This window comes from Ambystoma mexicanum, chromosome 11, assembly GCF_040938575.1.
Source record: "Ambystoma mexicanum isolate Mex_15411 chromosome 11, UKY_AmexF1_1, whole genome shotgun sequence".
In the NCBI taxonomy this organism is placed as follows: Eukaryota; Metazoa; Chordata; class Amphibia; order Caudata; family Ambystomatidae; genus Ambystoma; species Ambystoma mexicanum.
In genome coordinates, this window is record NC_090934.1 from 811,613,347 (window position 1) to 811,633,830 (window position 20,484).

A 20,484-nucleotide genomic window follows, 5' to 3' on the forward strand; every position below is an offset into this window, starting at 1 on the left:
AAATCAAATCCCCCGCCCCTGAGCCTGACATCAGCAGACGTGTACCGCCCATTTCCCAACACCAAAGCACGTTTCGTGTCAACAATCGCTGCGCCTCAGCTAATGAAGTGTCGCCATGGAAATGGCAGGACGCCTCTTTCCTCAATAAGTATAAACACACCGTTTCACAACACACAGCAGCAGATTTTCGATTCCATTACTCTCTCTGTGTTACTTTGAGTATTCTGTGACTCGTTTCTGTGCTCTGGTCAGCTACCTTCGCCGCTTCTAGGCCTTGTGAACACCTGTACCATCTCTGTAAATTATTTTACTTTCTTTACCACACAATGGCTACAATAATGCCGTATATGTACGAGCCCGAGTACACCGAGCAAGAACTACTGGAAAGGCAAGCACGCGAAAACGATGGGGATTCGGACGGCAGTTGGGAGGACCAGTCAATGGATGAAGAGCCTGGACCATGTCGCATGGACGGCGTCTCCACCTGGTGCACGTGCAATCGGTGCAAGCTAATGCCAACTGAGGAGGAGAACTGCTGCTGCCGTGAAAATTCCGGGTGCTTGGCCTACATTTCGGAAGGCGAGCCAAGTCCGCAATGCATCACCGAGCTGCCAGAGTTCAGGGAAGCCTGCCTCTCACGGATCGTGTTGAGGATGATGATGGTGCTTATGCACGAACTTCGCGGCACTGTTCGTCCGCGTAATCCGAGTAACGAGTAAGTATACTCTGGTTTTGATGTCAGTGATGCCACTACTATGTCATGGTCGTCTCCCACATATAAAATGACATCTACATATCATTCGAATGCATGTAAATTGGTTCCATATTGTGCATTTTCTAGATAGAATTTTTTTCAAAGCAGAATGACATTTTTTACCTGAATCGACAGTGATAAGAAAGTTTTGTCATTTTAATACAGTTTGCATCTTTCGTTTTCACAGGTGGTACAGGCTGGTGGCCTATCGTTGCTTCACTTGGTGGCTTCACGGGAGGCTCGGACACCGCGTTCGGAGAGTAATACCTGCCTGTGCGGTACTTGCCATTAGACAACATTTCCCCAGCAACAGTGGACAATACCGCGGATTTTCCCTGGATGTGCTGCAACCGGAACTTTACAATGTGTAATGTTTATTATTTATGTTCAATTGAAATTAAGATCTAAAATAAAACCCAACATATATTTTAACAATGGTTGTTTTGATTTTTTAAATGAATCTAGTGTGTCTCCATTGAATAGTCTTCCTGTGCCTTGTCTTGTCACACCACATGTCTCCGGCCAGCATCCTCCCTCACGCTGGCGCCCACCTTCAATCCACATAACCGATGAACCCATATGCAGCAGACATACATATGTTATTTTGCGGGTTGGCATCAAGCCTCCCGGCCTTGCCTCCTCCCCCAAAAATACTTACCACACCACTTTGTTCAAGCGTTGGCAATAAAAGGAAGGCCGTTGGATTTTATTGATACAAAACATGGTTATAGGTAAATAATCAATATGGTTGATCATAATAAATCATCCTTTTGGGCACCGGGTACAGAGCTGACCCCCTCTGGCCCGTGCCGCCTTGCCACCACAGGCCAGCCTGCTGCTGACTAACTGCCTAGGCATCCAGGGTCTCCAGGGTGAACTGCACCCATATATTCTCCTGGGAGGGTGAGGTATTTATAAACTCACCCCCCTGCCTTCCATGTACTAGATCCTGCAGCCTGCCTCTTACATGCAGTTAGATGGCCTCTCCTTGGTGAGGCCCTGCGGCAAACGAGTCTTGTCTGCATGACCACCGCCCTAATCCACACCCCCCCGCCCTATCAAAGGCAGTTCGCACCGGGGTACTTGTGCTGCCAAGTGGAGCTGTCAGGGAGCGATAAAGGCCAAGAGGTGCCAAAGACCATGTACACTTCAAAGTGGTCTATAGAGCATGGGTTGTTGTTCCCATGTCTACCTCCAGACTCCGTGTCTCCTGCCAAGCATCCCCCTCACGCTGGACGGCCCCCTGCAATCCACATAAGTGTGTCTCCATTCACGAGTCTTCCTGTGTCTTGTCTGCACGACCACCGCCCCAATCCACCCCCCGCCCTATCAAAGGCAGTTCGCACCGGGGTACTTGTGCTGCCAAGTGGAGCTGTCAGGGAGCGATAAAGGCCAAGAGGTGCCAAAGACCATGTACACTTCAAAGTGGTCTATAGAGCATGGGTTGTTGTTCCCATGTCTACCTCCAGACCCCGTGTCTCCTGCCAAGCATCCCCCCTCACGCTGGACGGCCCCCTGCAATCCACATAAGTGTGTCTCCATTCACAAGTCTTCCTGTGTCTTGTCTGCACGACCACCGCCCCAATCCACCCCCGCCCTATCAAAGGCAGTTCGCACCGGGGTACTTGTGCTGCCAAGTGGAGCTGTCAGGGAGCGATAAAGGCCAAGAGGTGCCAAAGACCATGTACACTTCAAAGTGGTCTATAGAGCATGGGTTGTTGTTCCCATGTCTACCTCCAGACCCCGTGTCTCCTGCCAAGCATCCCCCTTCACGCTGGACGGCCCCCAGCAAACCGCATAATGCCACGACATATACACGTCATTCATTCACAAACACACCCCTGTTTCGAATTCTTTATAACCCACTTCATATTTCTAATGAGAACTTCTTTGCGCTTTGCTAGTCAACCCGTGAAGGTGCTGGTTATCTGCTCTTCGTCTCTGTGAACTTCCGTGACCACTTCGAGGAAACTCGTCAGTTTGCAACCTGTGAACTGCTCCCTGTTCTACGACAAGAAACTACTCTGATCCCTGCATCTAACTGTTTGTTCGTCAAGGTAAGGCCATGTACCATAATCATTTTGCGTCCAATTTCTTTTCGTTCAAGACAGTACATGCAAGGAACTAGTCACATGTTCTGAGTTTAGTCAAATTATCTTTCTATTTTTTTAAAGTTATTCAAATAATTATCCGCATGTGAATAACGTGTATAGTTCCAAGAACCAAAACGAACCTTGCATTGAACCTTTTATGTGTCATTTAATTTTTTAACACATTGGTATTCATAGAGAATTGTTGATCTTTACTTTTCAGAACTTTCCACAATGCCTGCCTGTTCCATTGGCGGTTGCCCTTCGAAGACCCATAATAAATCTGAAGGTACTATAAAGCATGTTTTCCCTAAGACAATAGATCAGATAAGAGAATGGGTCCGATATTGTGGATATCCACCGTCTGAGCTTGAAAGTAGAGTCCTAGAAGTCTTTGCGGACAAGAGGGGTGATTGATACCGCATCTGCAGCAGGCACTTTAGCTCAGACATGTACTCCACATCATTGCTAATAAAGAAGAACACACCGCGAGCGAGGCGAAAATTGCTCTCAACCGCTATTCCCACTCTATTCGTCCACATCCCTCCACTGGTGAGTCAAGTTTACGTATTTATCTCTCGGCCTTGCGGTAGTGTGTAGCATTAGCTAACAATAATTTCCCCATTTATGTATCCACTCAATATGAAGGCGGAAGATTCTCCATCCGTGTCGTTATTGCAGTCATCAGCCACGTCAAGCGCCTATCGGGTAATCTTACTTAGCTATTCTGCCACTGACTTGTTTTAGGCATGTAAATCAATAGTTTTAATTTATTGTGTAATTATTTTACCTAATGGTACACCCTTGTACTCGTCCTCTAGTCTTTGTTTTCAGTTATAATTATTGTTATCCAAAATAATGCAAGTACTGTCTTTCAGGGAGATGCTGAGGAGTCCAACGCATTGACGACAACCGTTGATGTCACTCAGATGCTCGAGGTACGTTTCCGGACAGTTCCATCGATGGAGATCATCAGATCTTGCATTCTTGTAGCGGGATTGTTACACACAATGTTTCTTTCGTTTTTAGCCATTGATATGTCCTTCTGTCGTCGCCCTCCTATGTGTCTTCTTTTTTCAATATTTTGTTCATTACTAATGAAAGTCCTATGTTTCAGGGAGTCGATGGAGCATTAGTCCAAGAAGAAGGGGGAGCATGCAGTTACGGGTCGGCGCAACAGCTTGCAGAAGTGTGCACCGCAGTTACATCGTCCCTTGATGTTCTTATGCATTTCGAGGTATGGATACTGACAGTTCGATCAAGCGAAAACATATGACGTGATTACATCCACTATACTTCCTTCTTTATTAACGCAAGTACTATGTTTCAGGGAGATGACGGAGCTTCTTCTACAAGAACATCACCCCTAGTAGTTGATGCAGATCTCTGGGTGGTGACACTTCCAACGATCGAGCAAATCGAATCATATTTACATATCCATTATTTATTTTAGACAACTGATCATTTGTGCAGGTCTATTTAGATGAGCCGGTGATGCCTGCACAAAGTTTATGTTCTTTTTAACAAAATAGAAAACCATACTAATGCAATTACTGTGTTTCAGGGAGTTACTGAAGCATCATCTTCAATAATATCATCAATGGAAGTCTATGAGGAGCCCGAGGTATGGATCTTGACAGTTCCATGTAACTAGATCAACAATGCGTGAATAATTGTCGTTTGAATGTTCTACACAAAGCGTTCTTTCTTGTTTTGCTATTGAGATGTACGTGGGTATTGGTCCCCAAGTACATTTTGTGTTTTCGATATTATTATACATACTAATGAAAGTTCTATGTTTCAGGGAGTCGATGGAGCGTCAGTGCGCGATGGATGTGCTTATCATGAAAATATAGTCGTTGCAGCGCAAGAGGAAGTGGAGACATGCACACACGAGTCGGAGCAACAGCGTCCTGATGTTGAAGTTTGAGGCAAGAAAGTTTCAAAGAAAAGAAAGCAAAAGAAGGTTAGTGTCCTGGTCACTATATTATGTTGTTTTTCACTGTTAATAGTTCAATACTGTAAGTTGTGTTTAAACTGAACATCCCTTTTCCAATCTGTCCTCTAGTTGCGAGTGGGTGCACGAACTAGATCTACACAGACAGTGAAGCGAACGAGAGATGTTGCTTGTCAAACCTTTTGGCAGGGACTTGAGACTGGAGATGCATCGTGCCAATGGGAAGAATATGAAGTGATTGACAACGGAGCTATACCACATCCAGCCATTGATAGTGAATGTCCTCCTGGTAGTTCGGATGCAGTCGGAGATCAATTCACAGAATCCACACCCGCAAAAACTAAGACCGCGAGAAAGTTGAAGAAATTGTTTTATTCACCCATCGCCGGAGAAGGAACAGATGTTGCAATGGAAGAGAATGAAGTGGACAACAATGAAACACCATCAATATCACTGAACATAGCGGAAGACGATATCAGAGATTCTACCTTTCATGTGAGTGACATGTCCTCAACGTTACAGGCCGAACCAGCTGGGATGCAGAGTGACAGTATAAGGAAAGACGCCAAATTCATTGTATTCGATAGTTGTTTGATTGATATTATTATTCGGATGAAATGTGGGCATTCGGTTGGTGGGGAAGTATGTGGGGAGCCATTGATCAATGTGACTCGTGCAATTCGAGGCACTAACCTTAAAATACATGCCACCTGTACAAAATATCATCCTTTCTCATGGTCTGCACAACCCATGCTGGGGCAACTGCCAGCAGGCAATCTACTTTGTGCAGCGGCTGCACTTTTTAGTGGTTCAAGTTTTAAAAAGTTAGAGTCTTTCTTTCAGTTTGTGGGAATCCATTTCATTGCGAAAACTCAGTTCTACAAATACCAAACCGATTATCTATTTCCAGCCATTAGCGAAGCTTGGAGAATGGAAAAAATGTCTATTGATAGTACATTCGCGGGCAAACGGTTCAGGCTAGCCGGTGATGGACAGTGCGACAGCCCAGGATTTTCAGCCAAGTACTGCACCTACCACTTTCAGGACATGGAAAGTAAGAAAATTGTGAGTTCGGTGGTCGTGCAGGTGTCACGAAGTACATCCTCAGGGGCCATGGAGAAAGTTGGCTTTGTAGCATCATTGCCAGAACTACAATCGCGGGGAATGGTGATCGACCTGATAGCCACGGACAGACACGTTTCAATTGCCAAGACAATGAGAGAAGAGTACAAAAATATAAATCACCAATTTGACGTTTGGCATCTTGCAAAAACAATCAATAAAAAAATGTCGGCTGCAGGTAAAAAAAAAGATATGCAAGGTATTTCACAGTGGTCCAAGTCAATCAGCAACCATCTTTGGTGGAGCTCAAAAACATGTGGAGGGTCGTTGGAAATTCTACTGGAAAAATGGCGGTCAGTAACGCTACACTGTAGCAACGTTCACCGCTGGAACACAAACCAACATTTCCACAATTGTGAACATGGCCATTTGTCCACAGAGGAGGCACGGAAGAAGAAGTGGTTGATTCCTTCATCACCCACTCACAAAGCCATTGAAAAGATTGTATTTGATAAAACTATAACAAGAGATTTGAGGGGACTCACGGAATTCTGCCACACAGGAGATTTGGAGGTGTTCCACAATATGTGCCTAAAGTACAGGCCAAAACGATTGCATTTTGGCATGGAGGGCATGATAAATCGGACTCTTCTAGCGGACTTGGCACATAACCATAATGTAGGCCGTCAACAAAGTAGGACGACCGGAACTTTAGGGACGCTTCGCTACAATAAGGCCTTCACTAAAAGAAGTAAACAATGGGTTATCAAACCAGTGTTTGAGGATATGCAATATGACTTTATTGAGAGACTTATTGTTGATGTCCTAGATAGGCACATACATGGAGTTGTGAACGAACCTGTGCAGGGGACAACTGCATTGCCACCCAACATTGCCTCTGCTCCATGTCCACCTAAAGAAGAGCTCATTGAGAAATACACATCACGGTTTAAATGATTGTAATTTGATTGTCTGTTCTCTCGAGTCTCCTCATGTCGCAGGTCCATTGAATATGTGTATCTATGTAATGTGTAAATAAAAGTGATTGCTCAGTGTACATGCAATGTGTCTCTCCACCGTTGCCCCTCCCTTCACCGTGCAGTTGTGCGAACCACCCGGGTGTCACCTGTGACTTTGCTCTGGAGCCTCCTCATGTTGCAGGCCCATTGAATATGTGTAACTATGTATTGTGTAAATAAAAGTGATTGCTCAATGTACATGCAATGTGTCTATCCAACCTTGTTCATTTGCGCATTAAATTAAACCAAACAGTAATATAAATCATTTTTCAAAAAATATAGAATGTCTCCGTATTTATGGGTCTCTGGGGCTGCAAATGCACGCAGACAAAATGCAAAGATGGAGTGTAAATTTCAAGTCCTGTGAGATGGCCTTACACTGAATGTAGCTAACTAGGAATGTGTGCTCGTTCAAAGTGAAGGTCAGCTGCTTTGATTTTTTGCTCGGGTGCCGGAATGGCCCACGACTCAGTATAAGGTTCTATTGTTATTTGACCTTGACAGGCCGGGACCATCCCGAAAGACTTCTTTTTGGGGGTGTGGGGCAATAACGTAAGAAACGATAATGAATATAATTTCAGAAACGAAAGCCATTTAATTTTCGTTCATTAGAAGAAATAACGTCGGCATAGAAGGAGTGGTATTTCGGGGCTGCCCTACGCACAGACACAATGGAAAATGCAAATATAATGTAAGTAACTCTTTAGAAGAGTTTATACCGCAATTTAATTACTATACAGTAGCTTTAAAGACGGGTTAAGTTGTACTTGTTCGTTCTATATGGCATATTGTTTTGTACCGCGCACTATCTTGAGGAGAACCATCTCCTTTTACGGAAGCACCTCAAAACCTTCCTCTTTGCTTCTGCTTTCTCTCTCCCTCTCCCCTGCTCCAACTGGTCCACTGTCTGCGACCTCGGTCCTGGGCCCTTCCACTCTCCACCTGCACTGCCTCCCTGTCAACCCCTGCACTGGGGGACTGTCTCAGTATCCTACAGCCCCCCCTTGACGTATAATACCCAGTTGCACTGTCCTAGCTATGAAATAATTTCCCGACCTAATATATAAAATGAATAATTTTAATAAAGATCTGATGGTGAGACTAATTTCATTTTTTATGTCTTTAAAACAGGTACATCCTTCATTATTGTATGTGTCACGAGTACCAGACACCGGCGGATGGCTTTTTCAACCGCCAGTTGCTTCTCCGCGTGAACAACGTTACCACCCTGACCATTTTATGGGACGATCGCCAAGTACAAGTATGCCCTTACGCGGTACTAACGGCTAGATGCAACATACAGACCGTTGTGGTGGCCTAGTGCCTCGTTGTTGGAACAGCCATGCGATTATCAGTGCGACCGAAGAGCTTATTTTATCGTAAACCAACACCCTGTGTACTGCACACAAACATCGCTTGCCTCAAGACGAACTATTTTGGATCGAGAGCAAAGAAAAATGCAAATCGCTGAATATTCTCAAAACATTTGATCTCAAATAAATGTACTTTGCCAAATGTACAATCTTGCCGTTTGCTTTTAAACCACAGTTTCATATTCCGAATTGTGGCGCTGTATTGTGAGATGATCTAAGACCCTGTGTACAGCAAAGGAACATCGCGTGCCTCAAAACAAACTTTTTGGAACGTGAGCAAATAAAAATCGAAAATCGCTGAATATTCTCAAAACATTTGATGTCAAATAAATGTACTTTACCAAATTTACAATCTTGCGGTTTAATTTAAAAGTACAGTTTCATATTCCCAATTGTGGCGCGCTGTGTTGTGTGAGCTCATCTGTGTTGATTTCCGGGTTCTGTGTGGAGTCCCGTAGAAGACGCCTGGGCGCGTTTGCCTACGCAGCTCAGTCACGTCACGGATAGAGGCGGGGAATATGAATGTTTTGATAAAGTCTGTTTCAGGGGCGGGGGATTTGATTTAGTGCCGCAAAAGCAGGTGAGCCAGGGCGATGGGGGGAAATGATAGGATTATCAGAAAATGGCGGCTGATTTCGAGTGCGTTAATGGACGAAAAGTCGGGTAAGGTCCATAGGAAAGCTTTCTACGATCTACCGAGTTATGCTTAAAAACACATGGCCGAACCGTAGGGACAATAAAAAAAAAGTCCCGGAACTATCCTTTAACACTAAACCTATGACCTTACCAGACCCAATAAACCACACTATCCAAATGTATTCACTACTATTACACCCTCTCCATGGAACTCATGCATATCCGTACACATAACCTAAACATAATCTATGGTGAAAAATATTACTAAGCATAAATACCTAACTCACAAAAGTCATGTTCAATACTGTCTTCTTTATCATACTGAACTATACCTAAAACCACAATTCTCTCTATTGATGAACTTTATTACTTAGGTCATAGAAAACCTGTTGCCAACGTACAGATCCAATGCAACAGCCTTAACAGTACTGCATAACACAACTCCCTACAGTATTGTTCAGTGTTCTCTCTGAAACCTCCAGTAGTGTTCATTCTCTTAGAGTTTGTGCTTTTGTAGGTTTCTTCTACATATCACATCTCTCTTGGCAGTAGGTACCTCCAGAAGCTGGTAAAGTATGGGGTGTCCTGACAATCAGTGCTACTAAGCCCCCAACACATGATCTCACTGGAAAATTCACTTGCCCTGCAACATCGCAAATCAGGGGGGCTTCAAGGGAGGAGGTTCTCGCCCCCAGAATTTTTCTTAATAATGGTTTAGAATTGTGCATTTTTACAGCACACTTTAAGTGAAAAGTTTGGGGAAAGGTCAATTGCAATTGGGTTTGCGTGGTAACGCATGAAAAGATCCAATAGATGCAATTCACCAACAATGCACACGAGCATTTCCCAATGCATTTTCATGATGCCTTTTTCCACAATATATGCCAGCAAACAAAACATGTCCATGCTGACTGTGCTGATACATTTACATGCTGGCTGTACAAATATATACGCCAGTATTCCCATAAAAGAATATACTCATGTTTGCCTTGCGCATTGTGGCAGTAATGAAACTATAAGAAACCATGCCCACACTGGTTTTGCCAGTATATGACAGTATCTTAATGTAAGAACATGCTCCAGTTGGATTTGTCAAGAAAATGCCATGCCATCATATGAAAACTTGTTCAAACTGGCTGCATCACAACGGCAGCCTAGCCACCTAATAACCTGTATCATGCTTGCTTTAACAAATATGCCCAACAGAAAATGTCATGCTACATTACAAATTGGCAAGATTAGCTACACCACAATGCCAACGGACCCACGTAATGACACACTATGCTGGCTTTATCATAGATGCCCATAAACATGTCATGCCAATTAAATAGCTAAACTTGCTGTAGAAAAATCCCAGTCGACCAAGGTAGTAACAATAACCATGATTGCTGTATAAAATAGGTCCAATATAGAATGTCATGCCACCATTATAAATGGCTAGACTGGATGCACCAAAATGCCAGTATAGCCAGATAAGAACACATACCATCCTTGTTTTACCAACAGCATTTCTTACTGGGTGTCTACGATAGATGCCCAGTAAAAAAATGCCATTGTTGTCCAACCCCTCCCACCAGCCAAAACCAGCTCCACATCGCAGCACAACCACTCAGGTGCACTCATTCACACAACATTGACTCACTCATTCACACACTCATTCACATGTGCACCATTACATCATCCACATACTCGTTCACACACAGATTACTTAATTAGAATTCAATAACAAATATTCTTACCAGCATGGAGCCCTGGCCTGGACTCCTGAAAGCCCTGTGCCTCCCCTGCAGCATGAACAGGAAGCAGGAAGCAAATAGCTCTTCCTGATTCCTGAACATGCAAACAGGAGTCACAGAGCTCCATTGACAGCACTCCAATCTGTGTTTATGTGTGGGAAAGCACAGCAGTGTCCCCTCGCACATAGATCCCAAGCCTGCATCACAGATGGACCATACAAGGCCAGGGATGCCATCAGCTTTGTTTAGTCTAGTGGACACATGAGTGCTGGGAAACAGAAACTGTCAAAGGGAAATCATGCTTGTTTATGACAGTTTACGCCAGTGCAGAAGCACTCCTTGAGCTGCAGAAAACAGTTGGGTAGTGCTTAGTATTTATACTGGGCTGGCTCATTTGCTTATCCATAATGAGTGAGGGTTCTGGTGGGTTGGCGTCCCATCGCCTATGATGGACAAGCCACCACTGCCAAGATGTCATGAAAAATGTGTCATTTTATAGTCCCCTAGCTATGCAGTAAATCCCCATTGAAGCAGAGTATGTGTCTTGCAACCTGCAGTCACGAAGGTGGAACACATCCTTGGTACATTCCCCATAAAGTGGTGCAAGGCTATCTTGTAATATCTCAAAGTATATTTTTTTCTTAATACCGGTCTATATGTAGGCATCAAAATTCAACAGAGATGGAAAATAATGCTTAAAATAAAACATGTTTTTTCTCTCAGCTATAACTACTGCAGGGGTTTTGTTGTATGCATAGATTTTAAATAAAACTGTGATTGGTTTCCAAGATTGCGGACTAGTACATGTGATAATGTAGCTGGTAGCGTTTCTTTTCCATATGGGGGATTTGCTTTTGCATACCACACTCACACATCAGACTTGTTATCTGAAGGACAACTGTTAGCGCTTTAAGAAATGGGAAATTATCACCTGTTCCTGTTTTACAGAATGAGCAACGTAGTCCAAATGTAGATGCAATTTTGAAGAAAAGCTTTAATTGAAAATGATGTGTTTGCAGCAAAATATATGTAGCGTATAGGTGTTTGTTTATATATTGAACATCAATGAATTCCACTATTGATAGTAATGATATATTTCATTCACATGTCTCCATGCTACAATATTTTGCAATTAAATGGTTTTGGGGTCTTATTAATGGTGGCAACATTAAAAACAAGTGATATTTAAAATACATTTTATTTAGGAGAATCAGGAATGAGGCACATAGAAAATACCACCTGGAGTAAATATGGAGTATTTACTCAATGCAGTACTTCTTACATACCCATGCCTAAATGACATATATGTGACCAGAACCTATAATTTGGTGGAATGGGTGGTATCTTAAAACACACTTGCTTTTACTGCTACCACCATCCCTGAAATTAGACCCTTTCTCTCAAAAGATGTTTGAAAAACTGCAAGGACATCCAGTCATATTATTTTCATTACCTTCTATGAGGAAAGGCCTAAAATATAAACATGTTGTACACTGTTCATTTGGTAAACATGTCCATTTTGCATTACTGTAAAAGAAATTGTGAATCCATTTTTGGAATCAGTCATAAAAACAAGAAATGTGGCCTTATAAATTGCAATGTTACCCTTGGATGTTTTGGAAAACTTCTCAATCAAAACATGTAAAAAGGGGAATGTATTTGTTTTATTGTTCAATTTTGGATAACATAAACCATATAACATTTCAAGAACATTTTAACAAAATGCATAGTTACACACGTTAAAAGATGTTTATGTACAGTGAATACAATAATCTGTTAAGAAGATTATAAAACCAAGATTTAAAATAACCTTTTATATGATTGCACCTAAAAATAAAAGCGGGTCACTTCATAATAAGACACATACATATTAACACATCGGTCCCTCCTGCTCCTCATCACTTTGTATCTACTGGGTTGCCACTAGGTGTGATTGGTGCTTCTTCAAGAACTTTCAAATATTGACAATTTTCCATACGTTGTATGCAGCAGCCATAATTACAACTGATTCGGCACTGTTGATGGTGCTCCAAAATTGGTCTCCCTCCCTCTGAGCGGGGTTTGAGGTAAATTCGCACTCTGAAACATTTGTGTATGGGCGCGCTTTAAATAAAATATCATATCATATCACATGATAACTGCTGGTAACCCTTGTCATAATACATTTTTGGGCACTGTGTCAACACATGGAGGGCCGTCTCACACAATGGCTTATCGTGGGGTATCTTGTTCCACCTCTACATGTGCCCTAGTGTGGGTACAATGCTCAACCGAAGATAGATTATACATTTTCAGATAGGTCTTGGACAATGTTTTGACCAGGTAGCTACTGGTAGTGAGACCCCTAATATTCTGCATACATACATCTATCTGCTAATTGGTCTAATGTATTGCACTGCGCTGGGCGTTTAGTTCTCTTTTTTAATGTTTTTAGGCAATTGGGAAGTCCCATCCGATCTTCCAATTGCATGTTAATAGAGGCCAAATGCTCCAATGCCTCAGCCCTTTTATAAATTCATTTTTGCATTCAGCACTGTCCAATTGCTCTAGCTGGTGGTAAAGAGTTTCAGCAGACTCAGTTGATTGTTGAATTGTAATGTACAGTTGGCACCGTAGTATACTCCAATTACTTTTTATTGAGTGGACACACAACTCACATTTGAGTGCTTGCACCGGGACTGATTGGGGGACTTTAGTACTGATCTGAGTATTTTTTCTTCTAGTTTGTCCAACCATAAGATGATTTTTTCCAGAAGGACAGCCAACCAATACAATATAGCTGGGGTAATACTCTTGCTATACAAAGCTACTTGGCCTTCTATACTGTCCCCACCCTTTAACCGCATGATCTCTTTGTATAGCAGCCACATTTTTATGACCATGGAGCTCGCCAAATTGGAGAAACCCACTTAGGGGTATTAGGGTTATTAGATATAAAGGAAGCCTAGATAGGTGTAATGGTCTACTACCTGCAATGGGCTATCATTCAAAAACGATTTGAAATTGTTTAGTTTGCACCAATGACCTAGGATCTTTATTTTGGTTTTACCAATGTTCAGCTGAAGGTGATTGGCCCGAGAGTAATTTGTCAATGAAAAGATCGAGCTTTGGGGACCAATTGCAGTTCTATCTAACAGTATAGTATCATCCGCGTAGCTGAGCCATGGCAGCTCGATAGCGCCCAGCTTAGGTGGAAAGTTTCTGACAGCTGCTATCTCATCACCCATGACACTCACCTAAAGGTTGTACAGCAAGGGTGCCAATGGGCATCCCTGTCTAACACCAACATTGGAAGGGATATCTGTAGTCGTAGCTCCCTCATGACTAAGGCGAATGGCAACAATCTTTTCAGTATAAAAAAAAGTAATGCAAGGTAGCGAGCTGTCCATGCCCCAGCCTTAGAGCTTTCGCCCAAAGTTTTGGCCGAGAAACCATGTCAAATGCTCTACTATCGTCAATGAAGCACATACACAGTTTGTCATTAGGTATTCTTTTACATTCAGAAATCAGATATTGCACCACACTGATGTTCTGTATGGTGTTAAAGCCTTTTTCTAAATCCCAATTGAAAAGGGAATAGACAACCTGCTTCAATCGACCATTTTGTTGCTTTCTTTAGTAAGTTATTTTCAAAAATATTATGACTAGCATCCATCATAGCCAGAAGTCGGTAGTTATCCGGATCTGCTCTATTGCCCTTTTTAAAAACCGGTATCAGAATAGCCCTCCTCCATGAACATGGCATGTTGATTTTCAAGAACAGCTGTTCCAAAATGTGTGCCCAAAAAGGTGGGTTAGACTTAAATATCACGTTAGCAATTGTTTCGGGTCCGGGTGCACAAGAATTTTTGATAGATTTTATAATGATATGATATGATAGGTTATTTATAACGTGCTTAATACCCAGAGCGTTCTAAGCGCTGACCAAGGGATCAAACCTGTGTTGCTCCGTGTCGTCTTGCTTCCAAGGTGAGCACGTTGCCCCTGAGCAGGGACGTAGGAGACCCATAACATCTGGGGGGGGGACAGGGGACACCTTGGGACTTTTTTATTTTTTTTATTTTATAGTTTTTTAGTCAAAGAACTCGACTTTTGAAGTTCTTTGAAGAGCGGCAATCATTCCATCCTTTATACTTTCTCTGTGCCATTACAGAAAGAGGCCCACCAAATGCAAATCAGTCTTGTACCGTTACGCGAGAAAAGGTTTTAAAAAGAACAACAAAAGGAAAAATATCAATCTAATGCATCAGAAAAGTGAAAAGCACATCAATGTACTAAGAAGCAGGGAGACAAAACACATGTTTAAAAACAACGTTCACAAATCTGTTCACAGGTCCACTTGCTCCTAAAATATGGCCACTTTGAAAACAAACCTTTCACCCGGATGCGCTTGCTCTCCCTCACAGGGCAGCTTCCTGGCCTCAGAGCCCCTTTACAAGATCTGTGGCAGAGGGCTAAAGCTTCTGCGAGCAAGACTTAAAGATGACCTCAAGAGAATGCAGTTGCACTGTTCGGGGTAGGCCTACTAGTCAGAAGCCATAAAGTGTGACATTTCTCTACTGGCGGCACTTTGACACAGTGCATAGAGACGGTTAGAGAGACCTCCGCCAGGTAGGATATGGGTTGGTCTCCAGTGTTTCTCTCTAAAGCGCTTCGAAGTGTGTGTTCAGGGAAGTCTTGGTGCTACATAAACTTAAATAGATATATAGTATGAACAAGTTTAACTTTTTAGCTAAGATGTCGATAACTATGAGATCCAATGAGAAACAAACAGTTCTTGGACCATAGTCCCAAAAGTTAAAAAGTTTAAATCCCCAGGAAATTTAAAATGGGGTTTTCTGGTCACGTTGCCAAAACGGTTCTAGAAAGGGCTCTTGTGTTAGCCTCTTGACACTGCTGGGGGTCCCTGTGGCCAAGGCACCCTTATTTCAGGTTGGACTAGGTTCACAAAGGTTACTAGGTGGCAGTGGCGTTGCCATTTCTCCCACCCTTAGAGTGGAATAGGAGAGCTCTGTAGCTGGTACATGGTGGTCAGGCTGCGGGCCTTCCATGAAACCTGAGTGTGAGTGTTGGCATGAGTTTGTTCCTTTGTGTGTTACTGATGCCAATGGCAGAAGGAGGTGTGGTGCTTTCATTCTGGCACAAATCTCTTGTGCCAACGTTGTTGGCGTTGTGGAGTATTATTTTTATCCACGACAATGTGCTACACTGCACCCCTATGCAAATGGGGAAAGAAAACTGTCAAAAATTGAGGAAATAACCCTGTGCGCGCCAAATCTGAAAAATTGCGCATTGTGCATAAACCACCAAAGAGCTGCACACCCTGCCACGCACGCAGGCAAAGTTGGTGTAAAAACAGGAATCGCTGCTCTCATCTGTCATCTGTCACCTGAAGGCCACAGAAGGGCTAACATCTGAGATTGGCCTTAAATACAGTTTCCTAATCAATGGCAACCTTCAAAGTGCTGTTTGCGCTAAATTCAGTCATTTTCCCAGAGAATTATTGAAAACAAAGTGTGCTGAAATCATGGATTATCCAGGCAGTCAGAGGAATCCAGGCCTCACTGACTGACAGCTACATCAGAAAATTAGCTGTCAAACCCAGTTTTAAAGTATTTCTTTGTCTTGAAAAATTGCAAAATCCACTATTTCAAGCATGTTGGTGATGGGCTAATTCTTTTAAAATGTTTAAATCCTTAATAAACTGTGCTTATATTTCATATGGGAAATTTAAAAAAAAACTTTAATGTCAAAGGGCCCAGTCTGGGACCAATCCACTATGTAATTCTGATCTGCTAGCCTGACCTGGGAAAACTGACATCTCTGCTTGACACTTCCTTGAGAACAGGAAGGGTAATGGCTGTTAATGGTTCCCACATAATGAAAACAAAGAAAGCCTCAGACATTTGTCTCCTAGCTGACCCACGGACAAAGGAAGGCTTGGAAAAGCCATTTTCTTAAAGGAGGGGCCGGATATGGAGGAGGTTTCTCAGTGAACCTCAAAGGACTGGCCATTTGCTCACTTTGAAAGTAAGAAAAAAAACCTGGACTGGATTTTGAATGGAAATTACTTGTTTTTGCCTCAGAACGTTATGACATTTAACATAACAGCCACAATAAGGGGACAAGTGAAAAATACAAACTTATAAACCTGAACTCATGCTAGACAGTTGAAGATGTGGTAGGAGTTTGCACTACATAAGGAACCAAAGATACACTAAAACACTGATTGTGGCAAAACTCTTAATGTTGCAAGCTTAAAATTGTATGTACATGATCCCCTGACCAGCGCCCAGGGATGTATCAAATTAGAAATTATTAATCCAAAGTGTTAAGGGTAAAATTAATAAAAATACATAGAATGACCAATACAGCTCTCACAAAGATGGGAAGTGAATGTAAATGTAGATAATCGAGTATAAAGTATATGTGTACAATTTTATGAGGGTACATAATGGTAGGAATGTACATTTGTGCAAAAGTATGTTTTGGTTAAAAATCCAGGTGGGAGTTCCTAAATCCTGTCATAAAATGACAGCTCTGTTTATTTGTCAATGCAAAGATCGAGCTTTGGGGACCAATTGCAGTTCTATCTAACAGTATAGTATCATCCGCGTAGCTGAGCCATGGCACCTCGATAGCGCCCAGTTTAGGTGGAAAGTTTCTGACAGCTGCTACCTCATCACCAATGACACTCACCTAAAGGTTGTACAGCAAGGGTGCCAATGGGCATCCCTGTCTAACACCAACATTGGAAGGAGTATCTGTAGTCGTAGCTCCCTCATGACTAAGGCGAATGGCAACAATCTTTTCAGTATAAAAAAAAGTAATGCAAGGTAGCGAGCTGTCCATGCCCCAGCCTTGGAGCTTTCGGCCAAAGTTTTGGCCGAGAAACCATGTCAAATGCTCTACTATAGTCAATGAAGCACATACACAGTTTGTCATTAGGTATTCTTTTACATTCAGAAATCAGATATTGCACCACACTGATGTTCTGTATGGTGTTAAAGCCTTTTTCTAAATCCCAATTGAAAAGGGAATAGACAACCTGCTTCAATCAACCATTTTGTCGCTTTCTTTAGTAAGTTATTTTCAAAAATCTTATGACTAGCATCCAGCATAGCCAGAAGTTGGTAGTTATCCGGGTCTGTTCTATTGCCCTTTTTAAAAAACCGGTATCAGAATATCCCTCCTCCATGAACAAGGCATGTTAATAATAATAATAATAATAATAATAATAATAATAATAATAATAATAATAATAATAATAATAATAATAATTGATTTTCAAGAACAGCTGTTCCAAAATGTGTGCCGAAAAAGGTGGGTTAGACTTAAATATCACGTTAGCAAGGGTATCGGGTCCGGGTGCACGAGAAGTTTTGATAGATTTTATAATGATATGATATGATATAATGATATGATAGGTTATTTATAACGTGCTTAATACCCAGAGCGTTCTAAGCGCTGACCAAGGGATCAAACCTGTGTTTCTCCGTGTCGTCTTGCTTCCAAGGCGAGCACGTTGCCCCTGAGCAGGGACGTAGGAGACCCATAACATCTGGGGGGGGGGGGAACAGGGGACACCTTGGGACTTTTTTATTTTTTTTATTTTATAGTTTTTTAGTCAAAGATTGTGGCAAGAAAAGACTGCCACCAGGACAAAGCACACGACAGTAGCCACTCACAGACATGGGGGTGTGTTTTGAAGTTCTGCCCACACCATAAACAGGGAGATGGCATTTGTAATGTATAAATATAGAAGTTTCACTACACAAAAGGAGACTGCTTCCAGAACACACTAAATCCAGAACCCATCCAGATGTCCACGCAGCACCTTATTCCAGAACTCTTCAACTAATAGCTCACCCCAGAATTCTTTGAAAGATCCATATTTCTTTGCAAAATCCAGACTCTAGCATTGCAAGCATGACCCAATTGCAAACATCCCAAACTTGAAGGGATTTAATTCTGATTCAGCTTGGCTTGCTAGCACTAAGGCTTGCCTGCTGAAAACTTGCATCATGCTATCTACCCTGTCCAGTAACCAGAAGGGACCCTACCAAATCCAGGCTGAGGTGCAGTCCAGTTGACCAGAACCACCTTGCTGATCCAATCCCACCAGAGGTGTCTTGCCACCGGTAGACCAGATCCAATTCATTGACCAGAGCTGACGGTCCAATTTAATAAATTCTTCTGTAAGTATTAACACGAAAGAACAGTGACCCTTAGTATATCTGCATTGTGTTATCCCTATCTCAACCCATCCCATCTCTAATTCAGAACTCCAGTATTGCTAGAATCTTTCCTGCGCTGATTGTCTTACCTGTGTTCCAAAACCATAACTCCATAGTGATTCTGAATAACTAAAGTAAATTCCAGGAAGAAGTAGAGTATCCACAACAGGACGGGTCACGCTATCACGTGACTGTAAGATCTATCTGTGGCATTCTCTTTTTCATAGTCTTAATATAATGTAATCAAACCCATCTGTCATTTTCAAAAGCGCATTTCTGTTTTCATTTTCGCGCAGTGTATTTGACTCGTTTTTCTTCAATATCGCAAAGTAAAAGTTTGCCACAAATTTGCAAAAAGTTTATACGTGTCACTTCCCCCTTTCAAAGTGTTTTTTCCATCCCATCCTAATCTCAAGTGTGTATTGTTGTTTATATTATATCTCATGTATGTTAGGACCTGATTAGTGTTGCTTTTCTTAGACGTTCCATCCATTTAAGCATTTGTGCACCCTTTTGCAGTATTTCAAAAAGCCATTTTCACCTGTCATTTTCAAAGTGTCATTTGCCAAAATAAGGTTTTCTCTCTTGTTTGGGAGAGATTTGCCTATAACTCTAGACATTGTATTTCATTCCTGAAAACCTGCTGATTACACACATTGGTTTAGGATTGCTCCTTTGTATTTAAACAAAACTTTGCAGGGGGACCATTAACCTAAACGCTATCTGTGTGCAAAACAAACTGTTCTTTTTCCCTGTGTTTGCTATTTTGACTCCTTATAAGTGAATTCAATTGCTTTGCTCATATTTCTGAATTGCATTGTCACCCTTTGGGTGATTGCTGTCCCATATATATCTATATTAAACCTATGTGTGATTGAATATTAAACAAATAAATACATATTTGCCTTTACAAACTAACCTGATTCCTGGTTCAGTGTGACCTGGGGGGTATTTTGAGAAGGGTGTGATATGAGTGGTATATCATTCAGAATATTAAACTTATAGACAAAAATAAAATAAGGGTTTCATTTGTGCACTACATACTAGGCGAAACTTGGGTGTGTGCCTGATTGAAATTCTTTACAGCTTTAGTCTCTACATGTGGACGCTACCTGGCAGAGATATGTCCATTGCACATGGTGCAGTAGCAGGAGGCCTGTCTTCAGGTTGGCCTGACCCCCACTGGGACTTCTGTGCTCTTTAAATCCCGGCACGGAGGAGGCATGAAGGATACAGAATGGGTTCAACAGATTCTAATCTGTGTAACAGGGATTTAGATTTCAATATTGAGGATAATGCAAAAAGCGCATTTTTCAATATCACTTGGATTGCTGCCATTTAAATCCCTACAAACTACCATTTTGCAAGGGTTGGTGGTCAGATAGGAGCACCAAATGGAATCTACTGTGAACATCAGAGGTGAACCTTGACCTTGTCAAACACTTGTTCTGCCACCTGGAATAGATTGTACTGTTTTGTTAGGTGGGTGAATGAATTCAAGCGCTAGTTGTGTTTTCCCAAATTTTCTAGAAAGAGCGCATTGGCAATCAGGGAACAGGATTGTTCCTTTTGTATTGGTTCTTTTTAGTTTTAGCTATTTACATGTACGCCTGTCCCTAA